Source organism: Telmatherina bonti, assembly GCF_933228915.1.
Source record: "Telmatherina bonti genome assembly, chromosome: 23".
Taxonomy (NCBI): domain Eukaryota; kingdom Metazoa; phylum Chordata; class Actinopteri; order Atheriniformes; family Telmatherinidae; genus Telmatherina; species Telmatherina bonti.
Window position 1 is genome coordinate 16,249,008 of NC_136632.1, and position 17,593 is coordinate 16,266,600.

The 17,593-nt window shown below is 38.7% G+C and overlaps 1 protein-coding gene across 1 annotated transcript in view; it reads right to left on the reverse strand.

Annotated features, from left to right (window-relative positions):
- Window positions 1-17,593, reverse strand: part of LOC306773192 (copine-8) — a 107,878-nt gene that overhangs the window by 89,968 nt on the left and 317 nt on the right. The gene's annotated exons all lie outside the window — the stretch shown is intronic.

The following is a 17,593-nucleotide window of genomic DNA, read 5'->3' on the forward strand; positions in this document are numbered from 1 at the left end:
CTTTTTTATTATCTAAAAACAAGTATCTTCGATCTAAATGCAGTGGGTTTCTCCGCTGCTCTGCTCCACTATTTTACATCATCATATTACTACAGTAGCCCAGTGGGTACAAACCAGAGTAATTCTAAAGCTGCCCCATTATCTTTTATGCTAAATGTTTGGAAAGAGAGGTTGAGGTGTAAGGAAAATGGTACATTCATTACTTTTTGCTTTGAAAAATCATCTCTCACAGTCTTACTTGGTAATATGTGACACATTCACTTTTGTTCTGATTCAGTGAATAGAAATGAACAGTACTTAACTAGCTCTGCTATGCTTATGTGGTATAAAACTGAACAGCAACCAAATAATGATCAGGGCTGCCAACTCTCACTGGACACATTTATGCTACTGGGCAAAAAGCACTCCAGCGGGTGCTTGCCAGAATCAGTAACATTTCCACTGTCACTTCCTGGGCTTAAGTAGGATTTTATCAGGGCTCCCTCGGGGCTAACATTCAGCACTGGGGGCTTTGTCCAAGCAAAACTGCCAGATAGGGCAAATATGACCGTGTTAACTGTACAGCTTTGTGCATGTCTCTTTTTGAGTCACAGGGCTTTGAGATTTGGACAGGTCTGTTACGATACCTTCAATAAATTTCATTTAGCAGCACAAATTAGCCTAATTAATGGCCTAATGAGGGAGGAACACATTCACCCACCTAAAATCAGTTGCATTTAAGCAGCTATAACGTTCCTTCTTCAGGAGCATGCTGCACTTCCAAGGTAAAGGGGGATGTCATGGGTCCAGAATTTCTTACTTTCTGAGATGGTTTTCATCCAGTGTTTACCATTATCAGTACTTTACACATACCTGGAAAAGTATGTTTTGTACTTGTTCTGAGTAACATGCTCTAAACATGCAAATTGGCTTCCAGACTTAACTTATAACACCACATTGTAGTTTCATCATTTATCAGTACAGTGCTCATAATACATTTTAACACACACACACACACACAAAAGAAAAGAAAAAAAAAACATCTAAGGGGCCATGTAAAAGATAAAACATGATATTTAGCAATTATATGATAATATAATTTTGGCAAAGGGATGCTTAAAATACAAAATAAAATTCTGAACAGAACAAATACATCATCAAAAAAATTGAACAACATATTTCCACCATAAGGGGGGCATGGCATTCCACACTTCTTCATCTGCATCTACATTAGGACTTAATGTATAATAGTCTTAAATCGCAATAGCGATTTAAAGACAATTCTCTCTTTCTTATGTGTCACTAAGGTCTTTTTTCAAGAGTTTTTTTCTTTTTAAGTGCAACACTGATATTGCTCTATCTGAAACTCACACATGTTTAAATGGGATTTGAGTTGCATTTCATTTCCCACACTTGCTAAGCATCCACTCTTTTAAAGAAAGATACAGCAGGGCAAGATACAGCAGGGCAGACAACACAGAGGACAGAGGGATTTTGCAGCGTTTTTGTGCAAAACTGCAGAGAAAGTGCAAGTTACACTCTCCTAATTTGCAGAAGCTCATTGTTATGACCCGTTATGAGGGTTGGCGCAACAAAGTACGGCGGACACCATGGATGCAGAAGGAAGGCATTTTATTTTATACCCCTGGGTAGCTAACACAATGTAGCTAAGCATGTAGCAACATGCTAGTTGGTTGTTGAACAGACAAAGAAAAGGACTGCCAATGCACACTCTAGGTCTGATGAACCCAACCAGGGTAAGACCACAAGAAAACAAACAAAACAGAAGTCTGAATCCCAAATAAATTCATAAGGTTCACACACAGGAATGTCCTGTCATGAAAACCAGAACAATGTTCTTAAAGTTCACCACAGACATAGGTCTCAAAGGACTCCCATAAAAGTAAACATCACGCAAAATGTCCAACACAAAACCCAAGTTGAGGGGGACAACCACCAGAAACAGACCGTTGCTTCCCCCTCCAGCCGAAGTGCAGCAGTGTCCTTTTATTTCCTGGTTTGCTCCCGGAATGCCACTCTGTGAACCAATAAGAAGAGGGGCCGTCGAAGGTGTGTCCACAGCAACCACTCCCGGATCGGGGGGGCGGAGCTTGCACTTTCATCCAGAATAGAGATCAGGTGTGGGTCTTTCACAGGTGCTTGTAACACTCATCAAACTTTTTCCTGAGTGGGAGGATTCAACATCTTAAATAAGGTGAGGTGAAACTAAGGTAGGCTACATGTTTAAATTTAGTACCATACATTCAGGTGTAAAGTCAAAAACCTCATCATATTTCAAACGTTATCAAAGGACTAATTTTCCATGAATGACTGAAATGCTGAGACCGTGATGAACATGAAGTTCTCTGAATACATGAATGTTTCCATCCTCAGCTTTCTGACAGATCTAGATAAGTAGATAAATACAAATTTGTCATTTCATTCGGTCTCACTCTGAACAGAGTGCATCGCACTTCAGCTGGGATTAGGTTGACTTATGATCAATAATCCTTGAAAGCCTCCAACTGCAAAGTGCTCTGACAGGATAATGATTAGCTTGTTATAGGATTGCTGAAGACTGCAGCTTTGCTGACAGACAGGTGAAGTACTTCCGAGTTAACTAAATTGGTTTTATTTCTCGTTTCAATAAATAACATTATTCTTTATTTTGCAGGTTGAGGGAAAAAGAATTTCCTCTAACAGCTCACAGCATTTAGTCCTGCACTATCTTCTAATTTCCTTCTTCCTCCAGCCATTAGTTTTTTCCTCCCTCCCTCCATCTCTGCAAGTTTGACCGTGACCTGAATTGGCTTTGTGGAGGCTACACCAACTGACTGAACTAGATACACACGTGCAGATACACACCGAACCACATGAAGCAACCTGCGTACGGTCCAGTGATTTTTCCAGTCCAACCCCTTGTGATGTCCATTACCTCACTGATGTGCACACTTACACAAGTGAAGACAAACTGCTAAGGTAGAGATACTTCATTCAAAATTCACTGCAAATCTGGATGTTTAATCAGCCAGCCGATTATTTGTCTTTCTAAAATCGTTTGCATTAAGTGATCGCATCGAACTGATCATTTTTCTTGAAGACAGTTAAGGAAAAATAATTGTCATCAGGAAATCCAGGAGTCATCTGACATCTTGACATAGATTTTTATAAATTGGATAATCAGTGACCATAGAGAATTTGTAAAAGTCTACAACATGATATAAAGAGGTGACCAGATACACATATGCTGTCATGTCTCACTATCATCAACCTTGAACCAATCTGAATATGTATAGACATGGCTAATAAAACCTTAGAACCTTTTTTTTTTTTAATTACAAAAAATCTTAACAGAGTATCTGGTTGGTCTTTGTTAAGCATGCTTGGATGTTTGGCAGTCAGGCGGTTTTATGAAACCTGGAAATGCAGCATGTTGACATGCCTGCAGCCCCTGCTGAGCACATCTGCATATTTAGATTTGATCACAATTCAAGCAGTAGAGAGATTATGACAAAGCTCCTGAATAGCAGGTGTAAATGCAAATGCCTGCAGATCCATTAGCTAAATTACTAATCCAGATACAGATCACATAGCAACAGAATAAGACTAAACAAGGGAAGGAGGGCAAAAATCATTTATACATTTATCATAATCCATGCAACCATCATGAGCCAAGAGTTTGTGCTGAGAGGCCAATGCACAGCAGGAGGTTCTCTCCCCTCAATGAAGGGTTTCTGTTAAATGTTCATACCAAAAATGATGATGGAAATGGGCTGGAGAAGGAAAAGCATCTCATTTAAGTGATGTTGGAAAAATATGCAAAGTTATTAGGGAATAAAATGTTTAATACACTAATAAGATATCTCTAAAGGTAATGCTGAAACATGTTAGAAACATTTTCCCTATCTTGTTTTACCTGTGTTTTTCCTCAGTGTGTGTGTGTGTGTGTGTGTGTGTGTGTGTGTGTGTGTGTGTGTCCACGCTTAGCAACAGGCCAAGAATATTCTATGAAATATGTGGAGCGAAAGGAGACAACTGGGCATGCTCAGATGTTCTCAACAGGTCGCTGAACATAATGCTACAGGTATCTACATCTCTGCATCCCCCCCCCCCCCCCCCCCCCCCCCCCCCTTGTGTTTATTTCCCTCAGCGCTCTCTCCCCTCTCTACACTTTTACTGATCCATCCAATTATGTTCTACTGTAACAAAGCATGAAGAAAAACATATTCTTCCCCAACGCTACACACCCTTAAAAAATCTCTAACACAGACTCACATACACAGTTTATTGAAGGCGAGCATCAGCAGCTTGTATTCTCTTTCTCCTTCTCCAAGAGGTCTGCCCTAATTCTTCTTGACAAGGGCTGGGAGAGCCAAGAGAACATCTCAGCACACACACACACACACACACACACACACACACACACACACACACACACACACACACACACACACACACACACACACACACACACACACACACAAGCAAGCCAAAATATGCCACGCCACTATCCATTTACACACTGGCATTGGCAAGGAAATACACATCACTCATGCCCAAAACACAGGCACATCTGAGCTGGTGGCATTTTACCTTAATTGCCTTTGTCACTGCTTTCAGAGCAGTTTAGCCCAGCTCGGCTACTTTCTCCCCATCAACACATGTCACCGGCTTATATGCGAGTTTAACTGCTAAACAAAGACAAGGGTCAAACGTTTACATGCAAAACAAGATGCATTAACGGTAAGATATCGCTGCTTTGTCTCAGCTGCTACAAGTTTTTATAATATGCAACACACAAACGAACAGCAGGTGTGTATAAGTCTGCATGCATCTTTGTGGAGCCATTTTCATGAGGCAACAGCAGAGGATGGGAGTAATATTTCTCCTTCTCTGACTTCCCATATGCAGCATTAACCTCTGTATCCTTCCTTTTTATCCATTACACAAGTGCTGTGGCCTTCTTACAGTGTTATCACCAAGAGGCTGAGAGTGTGTGCATGTGCATGTGGAAGAAATACAGACACATGCTTGGATGTGCAGACTGAGGCCAGGGGCTTCTGAATGTGTGTGTATATGTATGTGTGTGTGTGTGTGTGTGTGTGTGTGAGTGAGGTTGGGGGGGCGGTTGGGGGTGGGGCATACAGAGAGGGAGGCAACATCCCCTGGAGGAATTCAAGCAGCTTCTGTGCTATGTGACCAGGATGGAGATGACTTCATCAGGGCAGCCAGTTTCTCCATCTTCCTCTACTGTTGCTCTACATCGTTTGATTCACAGGATGTCATGTAATTACTCCACTAAAATAGTCAGGACCTGTACTCCATTGCCTATCAAGTTTAGTGAATCAGCAAAAGATGGATCCTTTCAGTAAATCTAGCCAACTTTTCAACCAATAACATCCACATAAAAAGAAAAAATACAAATGAATCAGGGAAAATTTACTTAGGTTTTGACTTTTTTTCCTCTACTTTCACGTCCCTCAGAACATAAAACATGTGTGAAAATAAAATATCAGAACATCCACAGCTACTGGATTTGTGTGAATGTGTGTGTGTGTGTGTGTGCTGTGTGTGTCCTGTGCTGGAAATGTCATCAGCTGTCTGAGTGACGGGAGGCACCGCAGAACAAATGTCTGCAAGTCTGTGTCTGTGCACAAGCTTTTTAATGCTTCCAAATGCTTGTGTGTGTGTGTGTGTGGTAGGTGTCAGCCCATATGCTGTCCTTCAGTGAAATTGCTCCCCGAAGCCTCCTGGCTCTACGTTTTACAAGATGTTGCTTGATCAATTTGCACTCTGAGGGAAAGTCCTCTAATTGGTCTGTTTTAGACTTTTTGCTCCCAAACGCATCATGTTGAGTAAAGGTTGGGGAGAAAAAATGCGTATCTAGATAACTCTACACCGATATACTATTTACATAATAAATCACAATAGCTCGTTGAACTTCACATGTTCTGGCCGATTGGGGCATAAATAAAGAGATAGAAATTGTTAATCAATGCAGACATCCAAATACATGTTTTAAAGCACACACCTTTTGCATCTGTTTAAAAAAACTTTAACCAAATATACTTTTACACAGTGTATCATCTTTAACTCCACTTGAAACGGTATGGAGGGATATAAGAGAGGACCTTTTAGCGTTTGTCAGTTACTCAAATATCATTTGCCCCCGCATTCACATCACATAGTAAAAATTTGTCATATTTCTAAGAGACTAATGGTCAGATCATCCAGAATGAATACCTGACAACAAACAGCATGTTCTTTTAGACAACCTTCAAAATCCATTAAGTGAGTAATCAGTCATTTTTGGACCCGACACATTTACACGCACTTCTCAAATGTGATTTAAAAAAAATTTCTTGTTCATATTTCCCAATCCATTATCACATTTCTTTATAGTGCATAGATTATTTTCAAAACATCCGGTATTTGTAAAACATGAAGTCTCAAGTAAGCTGCTAATGTGGGAGCAAGTAAGCCTGCAAGTGAATACTGGTCTTTGTTTATACTCCCATTTCCCACTGCTGCATTCCATTGTGGGGGTTTTTCTGTTCCTCTCACAATGAGACTGTGTTGCTTCCCTCTTTGTAACAGAAGGCACTAAAAAGTGAGAAGCAACAGTTTTTGGCACATGTGCAACTGTAAGAAAAAAAAAACAACATAAATGAGATATATGGGTCTACATGCACAAAGACATCAAAACACAGGGGAGAAATCAAGCTGTGATAATCTGATTTCATATAATTAAGGTAACTGCCATTATCTGAAAAGAAGATATCAGATTACGATCTCTTGAATTATCCAATTACTCTAAAAAATCTGGAAAGGGTCAGATTTTTTGAGTGCATGCAATGAGGCTCCATGACCAACTGATCCAAACAACTTTAAGACGCATTAAATAACTTTCTGATCCTAAAACTCTGTGTTGTGGGCTTGTTCGATGACACAGTGACATCTATCATGTGTATTTCTTGAGCCGCTGCTGCCCAGTAGCATCCCGAGGTTGAGAAACCGCACTATACAACTTTTACACCCAGGCAGTAACGTGACGTTGCAGCAGAGTTTCACTTCATGCTAGAAAACTCACTGGTTGTTTTGAACATGCAACGTCGCGGATTCAGCAAAATAAAATGCAGGAAGATTAAAAGACTGAAAGGGACTAAAGAAGAGTCATAAGGTCGTTTTTTGCTGGCTGCAGCGAGCTAACAGGTCAGTTAGGATGCTAGATAGATGCTGAATTAGCCGTTGATAGGGGACACGTGACGGGAAAAATGACAAAAATTCTGTAGCATCTTTAATGCTTTAAAAAAATAAAAATAAAAAAAATTCTACACATAACAACCTGGCCCATAATAAAAAAAATATCCATAACATAATGAAAATATGATTTCAAAACTCTACAGTTACTGTTCACGACTTTCAATGACAAAGGAGCAAATGACGTAATCGTAAAAGTTAGTCCAAGTTGCTTGCTTTGCAGTTACTGATGTAAAAAGTGTGTGTGTGTCCTTGTGTCTGTGTTTTATCACCTGCCTTTTAAAATAATACCACAGCTGTCTAACCTTGGAGAGTCAGGCCATCATGTATCACCCTTCTATTTCCTGGGTGCATGTAGTAGGAGAGTGCTGTACCTCTGCCTTATGCTTGACTCCTGCAAGAGGCGTTTCTTTCCCCTCCAGCAGATCCTCGTCAGTCTGTTTCATCACAGCAGTTATACAGCTCCATGTATGGAAGATAGGTATTGCAAAAGTGTGTGGTTTATGTGTGCACTCAAAAAAAAAAAAAAAAAAAAAAAAAAATCAGGATCAGATGTACTTTATTGATCCCAGATTGGGAAACTGCAGTGTTAGAGGAGCATCAAATCTAAAGAAAAAGATATGGTGGTTTATGAAGAAATCAAAGAAAAGTAAGAAGTAGGGCTGGGCGATTAATCGGATTTTAATCTCAATTACAATCTGGGTTTTAAATGATTATAAAAATAAAAGGGTGCAATTTTTTTTTTCTCTTTGTAGTTTACTCTCGTGCTGTCTTTGGTTGCCAATCGAGCGTCCCTGGCATTGCAGCGCTGTGCTGTAAACTCTTCCCACAGCCGCTTTGGTTTCATTCAGCCACTGTTCTCACAGGCGACTTTTTTTGTTAAAAGCAACTAGCAACAAATCTAGCAACTTTTACTGGAGTTATTGGAGACTTATCAGGTGTTTTGGCAACTGACTTGAAGGCACATATTGTTCTGCAGTTACTGTAACGAACAAGCAGCGGGAGCCTCACCCGTCTTGAAGTACTCCCAGGCGGCCAGTCTCAGTCGGCTCCGGCCGCAGGTCAATGTAGAATAACTGCAGTAGGTTGTGGAAGTTCACTATAACATAGTTTATACCATGGTCAGTGAGAACTGGCTGCATTATATATGTATAAACGCACACGTAGTTCGGCAAGTTAAATCACTGTGATATCCCCTCATTACGGGGCGTTACCATGGCAATGCTTTAATCAGCAGGTTCAAATCAGCTGTCTTTCAACAGGTGAATGAGAGAAACGGGCTGTAGCTTGACAGCGGATGTTTGGCATAAAACGTACATCGAAGCAAACGTAAAAATAGTTCCTATACTTCAGCATATTTACAAGTGTTGTAAAAAAGAAATACAAATTTGTTATAAAATGTTTCCTGAATGGGACCATGGTAAAAGCGGATTAAACGTCTCGGAACCGGGCATTAGACGGTTATAATGCACGACACAAGAGTCGAAAACACAATGACGCGCAGCGTTGTTTAAAAATACTGGATAATTGTGTTAAATAATCGAGATCTCAATTTCAGTCAAAATAATCGTGATTATAATTTTTGCCATAATCGAGCAGCCCTAGTGAGAAGCAGTGCTGACCATTCATAAGTTTGAAGTCTCTGACAGAGAAAAACTGTTTTCTCTGTCAGAACTGTCCTGCTTTGGCCTGGAGCAGGAAAGATGGCAGGTTGCGTTCTTTGTGACAGCTGGATGAAGGAGTTCTGCTGTCTGTTCACTATGTGGTGAAGGTGGTCAGAGTTATCCATGAAAAATAACAGTATGTCTGCAGTTCTCCACTCCACCACAGCCTCCTACGTTTTCTGCCAGATTTCCTGATCACCTTGTTTAACCTTATCTTTTCTAGAGTGCCAACGCTGCTACCCCAGCAGACCACGGCAAAGAACAAGACGCTGGAAACAACAGACTGGGACGACATCTCCAACATCCTGCTGCACATGTGGAAGGATCAGATTATCCTCAGAAATTAAATAAACATTATTATTCCCAGAGGAATATACTATAAGCTTTTTTTTTTTTTTAAATTAAAAAGAAAAATTTATTCATTAGAAGATAAAAGAGAAAATAGTCAGGTAAGAAATTAATGTGCTGCGATGCACAATTAAAACACGTGCAGGCACACACGTTGTGGCACGATGCAAATACTGTCAAGTTACTTACAAAGTAAACCACCTGCCACTAGCGAACAACAGAAGCACAAAGGTCGATACTAATTTCCTCACAGTGCACAAATCTTTACTGACTTGCCTGGAAAAAGCCCAAATCGGATTACAGTTGGAACTCTAGTCTATCGAATGAATACTAAGACTCAGCGATGTACTGAGAGCAGTCTAAAACATTCACTCTCGGCAGCTCAGAAAGGGTTTCTTCAATACAGCTTTGTCTCTGCGATTGCCAGAGAAAATCATTTGAACTCCCTGCTGTCGAGAAGCTAATGTAAACAGACAGAAAAGTTATTGGCCTCACACATCCTTTTGTGCTCCTTGCAGGCATTGACCTGGTGCACAGCAGGCAACTCCATCTTCCCCTTGAAAGTGATGGCTGTCAGTCGGGTCTTCAATAAGAGAACTATTACATGAGCTCCATGGGACCAAAAAGGTCAACGCAATCACAGAGTGGGAATAAGCGCCATGAAAATAGATAGCTGTTGAGTTGTTTTATGTGTCATTAAAAGGCAGGACTGCAAAATAAGTGGTTCACCCCTAACATAGAGAGTAAAATGAAAGCCTGGGAAGTAAAAGACTTTCTGTTGTTGCTTTACAAAAGAAATGGCTACAGATTATTTTGGTATTTTTACCTCAACAGACAGATTAATGTTCCAGTTGTTCCGCAACTTTATGCAAGTTGCTTGTGTTGATTTTGGCTAAAACTGCAAAAACACTTGCAAAGCGGTGAGATTGCTTTTACAGTAATATCTCCAGAATGTAAAACTTTTTGAACAGCTAAAGAAAATAAATGCAGGTGTGAAAAGGGCAACAGGTTCTTTGAATCAGACAAATGAACAAAAATGCCCACGAGTACAGAAATATGGTGCAAACAGACCACACTTAAGACTTTGTTGCACTTGCACTGCTGCTGGTTGCGTGGGAAACAAATAGACAACCTGACTGACAGCAAGACAAACTTTCCTCTGGGTGGAAATAAAGTCATGCCAAAGCAGTGACAGAAAAGCAGGGGGAGTGGGCTGCAAGGGAAAGGAGACGAAGCAGTTAGCTTGTCTATTTTAGTTTTTTGGTGGATTAAGCTGTTATTTTACCATAAACCCGAAGTTTGAACCAAGAAAATGTCCTGATCCATGTTCAGTACCATTTAATATACACCACAAGTGTCAAAAGGTATTCTCCAAGTATCTTTTTTATGTACATATGTTATCTATGAGGAATACTTGGAGATTTGGATTTGGAGATACAAATTAAGCTGAGATCATTTGGAAATACTTAAGTCATTTAACGGGGTTGTCAAGGTGTTTTTTTTGTTTTTTTTTTAGGATGCCTGGGGTTGGATGGGGAAACAATAAACAGACAGACAAGAACAAAATAACATGTTTGCCCTACAATCAGTTAAAACTGGTGTTTTTTCTGTAGTCACAAACTAGTAACATACGATAAGACTGCTTGTACACACTGACAGACAATGCTGAATGAGCCTATTCAAAATTAAACAAAAGCCAGGGTTCAACACAATGAGACAATATACAAAAGAAGTCTATAACACTATGATGAGCATGTTTGCCTCATGCCAAATGATCTGAATAGAAGGTTACATGCTTCCAGTATAGAAAGCTGCCATTTGTGGGAGAGTCATCCAAAGTCTGTGCAAGTCTGGCTGGATCCAGAGGCAGAGAAAATCCAGTGTGTCGTTTCTAAAAACAATAATTAGCAATCAATGCAGGGAAAAGGTTAGATGAGAGAAGCATGTCTTGAGCATAAACTGGAACTTTGTCATTCAATAACTGCACACACAACACTACAAAATACAAAACCCCATTTGCAAAAGTTGGCAAAATTTTGAAAAGGCAATAAAAAAAGTTAAAAGTACCGTTTGTAAAAATTAGTAAAATGTAGTGGTAAAGATGGACATAGAATAGGGCTGGGCGATATGACAAAATATATTCTTTGGATGTTAGAAAATGTCTATTGTTTCATATGAGGCTCGATCATTTACACCACAATAAGGTGCTTTACAGAAGTATTTTAGGTCAAGATCCGCTTTGCGGCATGCGTGCTGCAATACATAAACAAGCAGTTTGGATGTAAAAAGACCGACGTGGAACCGACAGACTAGCTTGCAGTCCCAACGACAGACTCCAACACAACAAACTCATTTTAACACTTTCGCAAGAATCAGGACAAAGATTACAGACTAATATAATAATAATAACAAGAAAAAGCAGCGTCAAGTGGTGGCGAAAGCGCTCATAATAAAGTCCAGATGCAAACACTACAACAGGTATTTATTCATGGAACGCCATAGTTCCCACAGATGGTAGGAGATCACTGCTGCCGTTGCCAAGCACATCTGACAAATAACTGATTACTGACACAAAATTACACAAACAATTTTATATCGTTATGTATATCGTTATGGGGACATAAAATTAACTTTATCGGGATATGAGATTTTGATCATATTGCCCAGCCCTAGCATAGAAATTACTTCAAATACCAAAGTCAGTCATGAAAAGAAGATAGTTGTCAGCATCCAAAACTCTTTCAGATATAAACATATTTAATACATCCTGGACTGGCCACAAGTCCATCATATGGCTACAGAAAAAAAACAAGCATTTAAAACATTCACACACACTTGAATTAGAATCTAGGGGAGAGGCGAAATTATGTTTATATGTGGGAACAGGACAGACTGAAACAAGCATCATTAAATATACACTGCTTTTGATGTACAAGCAGGACATCCTGCTTGTACATCAAAAGTACTAGCATGGATAGTACATCCACTGTACTATCCATGTACAATCATAAAAAGGAAATTGCACCCTATTTTCCTTATTGCACCCCACAAATAGGTGGGTTTCTACATGTCAGGGTATATGGTATAAAAAAAAAATAGCTGGTTTTGCCAAGAAGAGGTTCAACAAACTGAGTCTACTCAGAAACTTTGGGTCACCCTACAATCAGCTCTGCAACTCTGAGTTTCCAGTTCCAGATCAGCTGCTTTTAATTTGCTTGGAGTATGTTTACCCAGTTAAGAACCACACCACAAAGCCATCATCAATGGGGCTCCAACACCTGGATTCACCATGGCAACCACTGACAAAAAGCTAGTTATTTTACTCAACAGGAGGGAGAAGATTTTATTTAAGCACGAGGTAATGCAAAGAGATATTTTGTAAAACGGGGAAAACTGTTGCTGCTGCTGAATAAAGACTAGGATCATGGAAAAAAAAAACTGCAACGTCAATGTGAAAGTTTAAAACCACTTTTCCAGTGGTTAAATAGTAAACATAAATCAATTTGAAACATGTGGGTTGACTTGCCCAGCGTTATATCATTTCGTTAGCTTTAAATTTTGTGTGTTAAACTCAGAAGTAATTTTTTCCAATAACTAAGTTGTATGTTGTCTGAGATGCGTTTTGTTTTCCGTTTTGTTGTTGTTTACATTTGTTTGTTGTTTTATTTTTCAGGTTCTCTGAGCATCTTATAGTTTGATCTTGGGGTAAAATGCTGGGAAAATCAACTCCTGGGAAGATTGTCCTTCTTCTCAAATCTTTTTTTTTTTTTTAAACCGACTTAAAAATACCTCAAAATTGAAAGGAACACTTTTTTTCACCCTATTTATTATTTAAATCGTATTAAAATATTTCAATTTTGGTTAAAAAAAAAAAAGCACTAAGATGGAAGTCACAGAGGATTTTAATATTTTGAGTTAAAGCAGTCACTGACACAAAATATGGCACTGCCTAGGTTCTATTAAATATGTTCCCACCATTGTCATCCAGCCTCACTCCAGTGTACTATAATTTTCTTCTCTGCAGGATCCCCGTTTTTCTCTAGTCATTGCTCCAAAACTGCTTTCAAAGTTTTGCCAAGGTGAAATTTAGACAAGACAAAAATACAGACTGCAGCCAAGCTTAACAACTCAGGAAATCAAAATAAAATTCATCGCATGAAGCAGAAACAACATAATTGGCTCAAACAGACTCAAGACTCGTCAATCATTTAGTCAGTCATCCCATTTCTACTTTAGCCACTACTTTTAGAAAATGCTATGCAGATGGGCTGACAAAATAACACAATGTCGGCTGCAAGTAAACATCTCTAAGTAAGTAATAAAGACACATTTCAAACAATTATATTTTTAAATGAGAGCCACTGCTCCCATGGCACGGTGCCTGTTCATACACAGACATAAAAACAAAGTTCAAGCTTACCAAATGGCTGCACCTGAAGAACAAAAAGCCATTTGTGCTAACAAAAATGTATTGACTCTCTGCAAAGGAATTTAATCTTAATATATATTTGGAAAAAAAAGAAGTTGCTCTATGAACAAAAACTTGTTGAAAAATTGTCTATGAATGAGCTTATCACGTTTATGAAATATTAAAAGTCACAGAATTGTTTGCTTGAAAAAATGATTAAGAGTCTGTGTTCAGATCAATACACATGATGAAATACTGGACCTTGAGGCCACTCACCAGTGGTTTTACTGTCCCCTGGCCCCAACATGTAGGTGGCAAATGTTAAAGTGCGACAAGGAACATTTTTCTTCTGTGCCTCTCTGTATACAGTATGTGTGACCAGACCTTCATGCATGTGTGCTTTTGTGCAACACAGTGGGTAGAGTTGGTTGTTTATTGATCCCAGCTGATACCGCAGGCTCTCGCATCGATCAGCAAAATCCAGAGCTCACAGCTGAGTCTGAGCCAAGCTCTTACTTTACATCCCCATAGAATCAGGACATTATCTGAATTAGCTGGAAATGAAAGCTAAGAGGATGAGTTCTGCATTGGGGGTTTCGCTGCTTGCTTTATATAAATTGCATGAGGGGCTGTTTGGTCTCTCTGTTGTTTCCTTGTCCTCACTGTTCCTGTTTCATCTTACTTTATTTTAAAAAGTCTTTCAGTATCTTCAGATATGTGGCTTTCATTATCAAAATGAAAGTAAAATTGAGAAATAATTTTGTTAATTGCTCTAAATAACCCTTTTTTCTCTATCATACGGCACTGTGGATAAATCTTAAGCCACTTCTTTCTTTACATTTTGCTACCAAAGGCTGAATGTGATATCTTGCAAACTTGTCTTCGACAACAGATTTATGGAAGCCTTTGAATGTTTTTACTTGGATTTTTTTCCTCATCGTTTTCAGCTCATTTCCATGTTCTTGACCATTTTCAGAGAAATGTTTTGTTTGTTAAACCAGGTAAAAAATGAACCATTAAAATGTAAACAAGGTGCCTAATTCAAAAGTTGAACCAGTGTTGTTTCTGTATAGTGAGTCCTTAAAAAAATACTACAAATTTGGAAAAGCATAGATGAACAGTATCTGAAAGGGATGTCCTTCAAAAATAAAGAAACAATCCAGCAAAAACCTGACAGGTCCTACTGCTCAATAGTAGATGGATCAAATAGTCTCCACCGCTGAGTGGAGTTAGAAAGCCACTGTTAAGCAAGAGAAACAGGCAAAAAAAATCCAGAGGTATGACAAATGACAAGAACTGGGCTAAAAATCAGTGTTAACTGTTCACAATTGGGTGATTAATCTTTCCCAGAGACTAATTTCACAATATTGCAGCAGTATAGGATCATCTTGACAGACAACAAAACAAAAGGCAGCAATAAAAAAAAAAAAAGAAGAGTTCTGAAATGTCCCTCAAGAAGCCTGGAGAACTCTGCCTGAAGGCTACTTCTAAAAACTACAACTAAAAAGCTTCAAGCTGTATTGAAGAATAAATGTCAAACCAATGTAGAGTTTCAAGTTTGACAAGATTTTTCAAATTTGTTTTTGCCTTATCTACTGTATTTCCATTCACAGTAGCACCTGTTTTCTGTTTTCTTGGCAATAATATAAAAAAACCGTGTACTTCAGGTCCTTGGCACAGCACTGTAAAATCCTACATGAGTCATGGATAACAGTGACTATCATTCAGCAACAATAAAATTATTCCAATCCAAACACTGACATCATGTCCACTCATTCATGCTGGATGGTTCCTTCTTTATCTGTTGCCTCCTCTAAAATTTCTCACTCTAACACCCCCCAACACACACACACACACACACACACACACACACGCACTCAGAGGAAAACTTCAAAGTAACCATGGTAATATTGTGTGGCCACTCGGAGAACTATAGAACATATACAAACACGCATTTTTCAGAAAAAAAAAAAAAACCAAAACAACAACAACAAAAAAAACTGTTAGCGCACACAAGCATGTGAGCTTACACCTGGCTGTAACCATGGCATTCCCGCTCTCCCCCAGGTTGGAGGTAGGAGGACCAGCCACCAAAACACTCTCCCCCCCTCGGGGCTGAGGAGCAGGGTGACTCAGACATTAACTAACTCTGCCAAACATGTTCACATATTCTGCTGGAAGATGACATGATCTCTCTGTTACTAAGGAGATGGTGCTCAAAACCTTCTGGAAATACAGCAGCTACAGTATCTGAGGGACCAGTGTAGAGCACGAAACCATTTCTGTCTTCTTCTCAGACACATCACATAAACTCGATCTTTGAGGAAGCAATCGCAGTTTTGACACAATCGTCTGACTGCAGTTTTTTAAGCTGAATCGTTGCAAATACTTGTTCATCTAAAAATAGCTTGATTAACAGAAAGGTCATGCTACAGTACCGCCATTATTTTAACGCTTCATTCCAGTGTTTCAGATTTGACTGTGACATCCTTTTAATGCCATCTTGTTGCAACCCTATTCCTACCACTACTGCTATTAAGGGGCACTCAAGAGGAAATACAACTCATTAGTAGTTGCTCTATAATCATTAATTCAGTAAATGAATGTGTTTTTTACCTTTTAAAAACCTGCCTGCAAAGCTTAGGAAAAATAAAATTGAATTCTTATTTATATGAAGCAATATTTAAAGTCAGTAAAAGGCTCTATCTCTTTATTATTACTATTATCATTATCATTATTATTAATAATAATAATAATAATAATAATAATAATAATAATAATAATAAATCATTAGGAATATAACTTAATAGTGGGATAAAATGAAAACAATAAGCAAAACTGTTACACGCAGTGAATAATATGACTATGAAATCAAATTTCATTATTTAAATCAGCCTTAACGATGTTAACTGAACTGAGAATATCAAATAAAGTTTTATGTCCGCAAAAATCCTACTTATGATGTCAAATGGGGAAAAAAAGGGGGAAAATGTAGCGACAGTTGTGAACACTTCCAGGACACAGGCAACAAAAATGAACATGCAATCTGTGTTTCAGGTCTGAGAAAAAAAAAAAATCTGCTTTCATATCCAGGAAATATCAAATTGTTCCAATAACAGGGCTGAAAAATCTTCACTATTTCTTGTGAGTGAGTTAGATTTCTTCACACAAACGTATTGATTAGCAGACAGAGCTCATTTTCACTAGTCAGTGCAGGGGCTGTATTTGCATCGGAGTACCAGTTTACCTACAGTATGACTCTAACACTGCGTTTAAAATATATTTATACCATCCACTGTAACAGACTGCATACTCCTGCCTCCCAGGTGTGACATTACACTGTGTCAACTGTTTTAAACATAAACAGGTGTGTGAAGTCATTGTGGAAGAAGACCACTTTATAGTGGGGATACAAAAACACATGACTTACACGTGAAAGCTTACAGCTGTGGAATCACTACACTTAAAAAAATGTAAAATAAATAAATAAATTTAAAAAAAAAAAAAAAAAAAAAGCAACCACTTATCTACCTGCTTGTGTGTATGTATCCTCTACATGAAAAACACGCCCACTCATTTCTAGTCCAGCTTTCATTTCTAAGGTAAATAATGTCCCCATTTAGCACACCTGCACTCTTACCTCAGGATAGCGAGAAAATAGTAAAAATAAATCACAAATACACTTTAGCTCCGCTTCTGTGAAGATATATTGTGTGTAAATGTCGAGTAGTTACACAGCAGCGCGACTTCACTTCTCCGAAACTATTTTAAATCTCATATTTTCAATACATTAACTTTGCCTGGTACATTCCTGTGTTGTTGTTTCAGTTCTTCTCACAACTCGTCTCAAATGTGTTGAAGTGGATAAAAAGTGTCAAACTGGAGCCTCGCTCCTTCCTGGTCAGCAAACATTAAAACTGTCCAGACACAACTG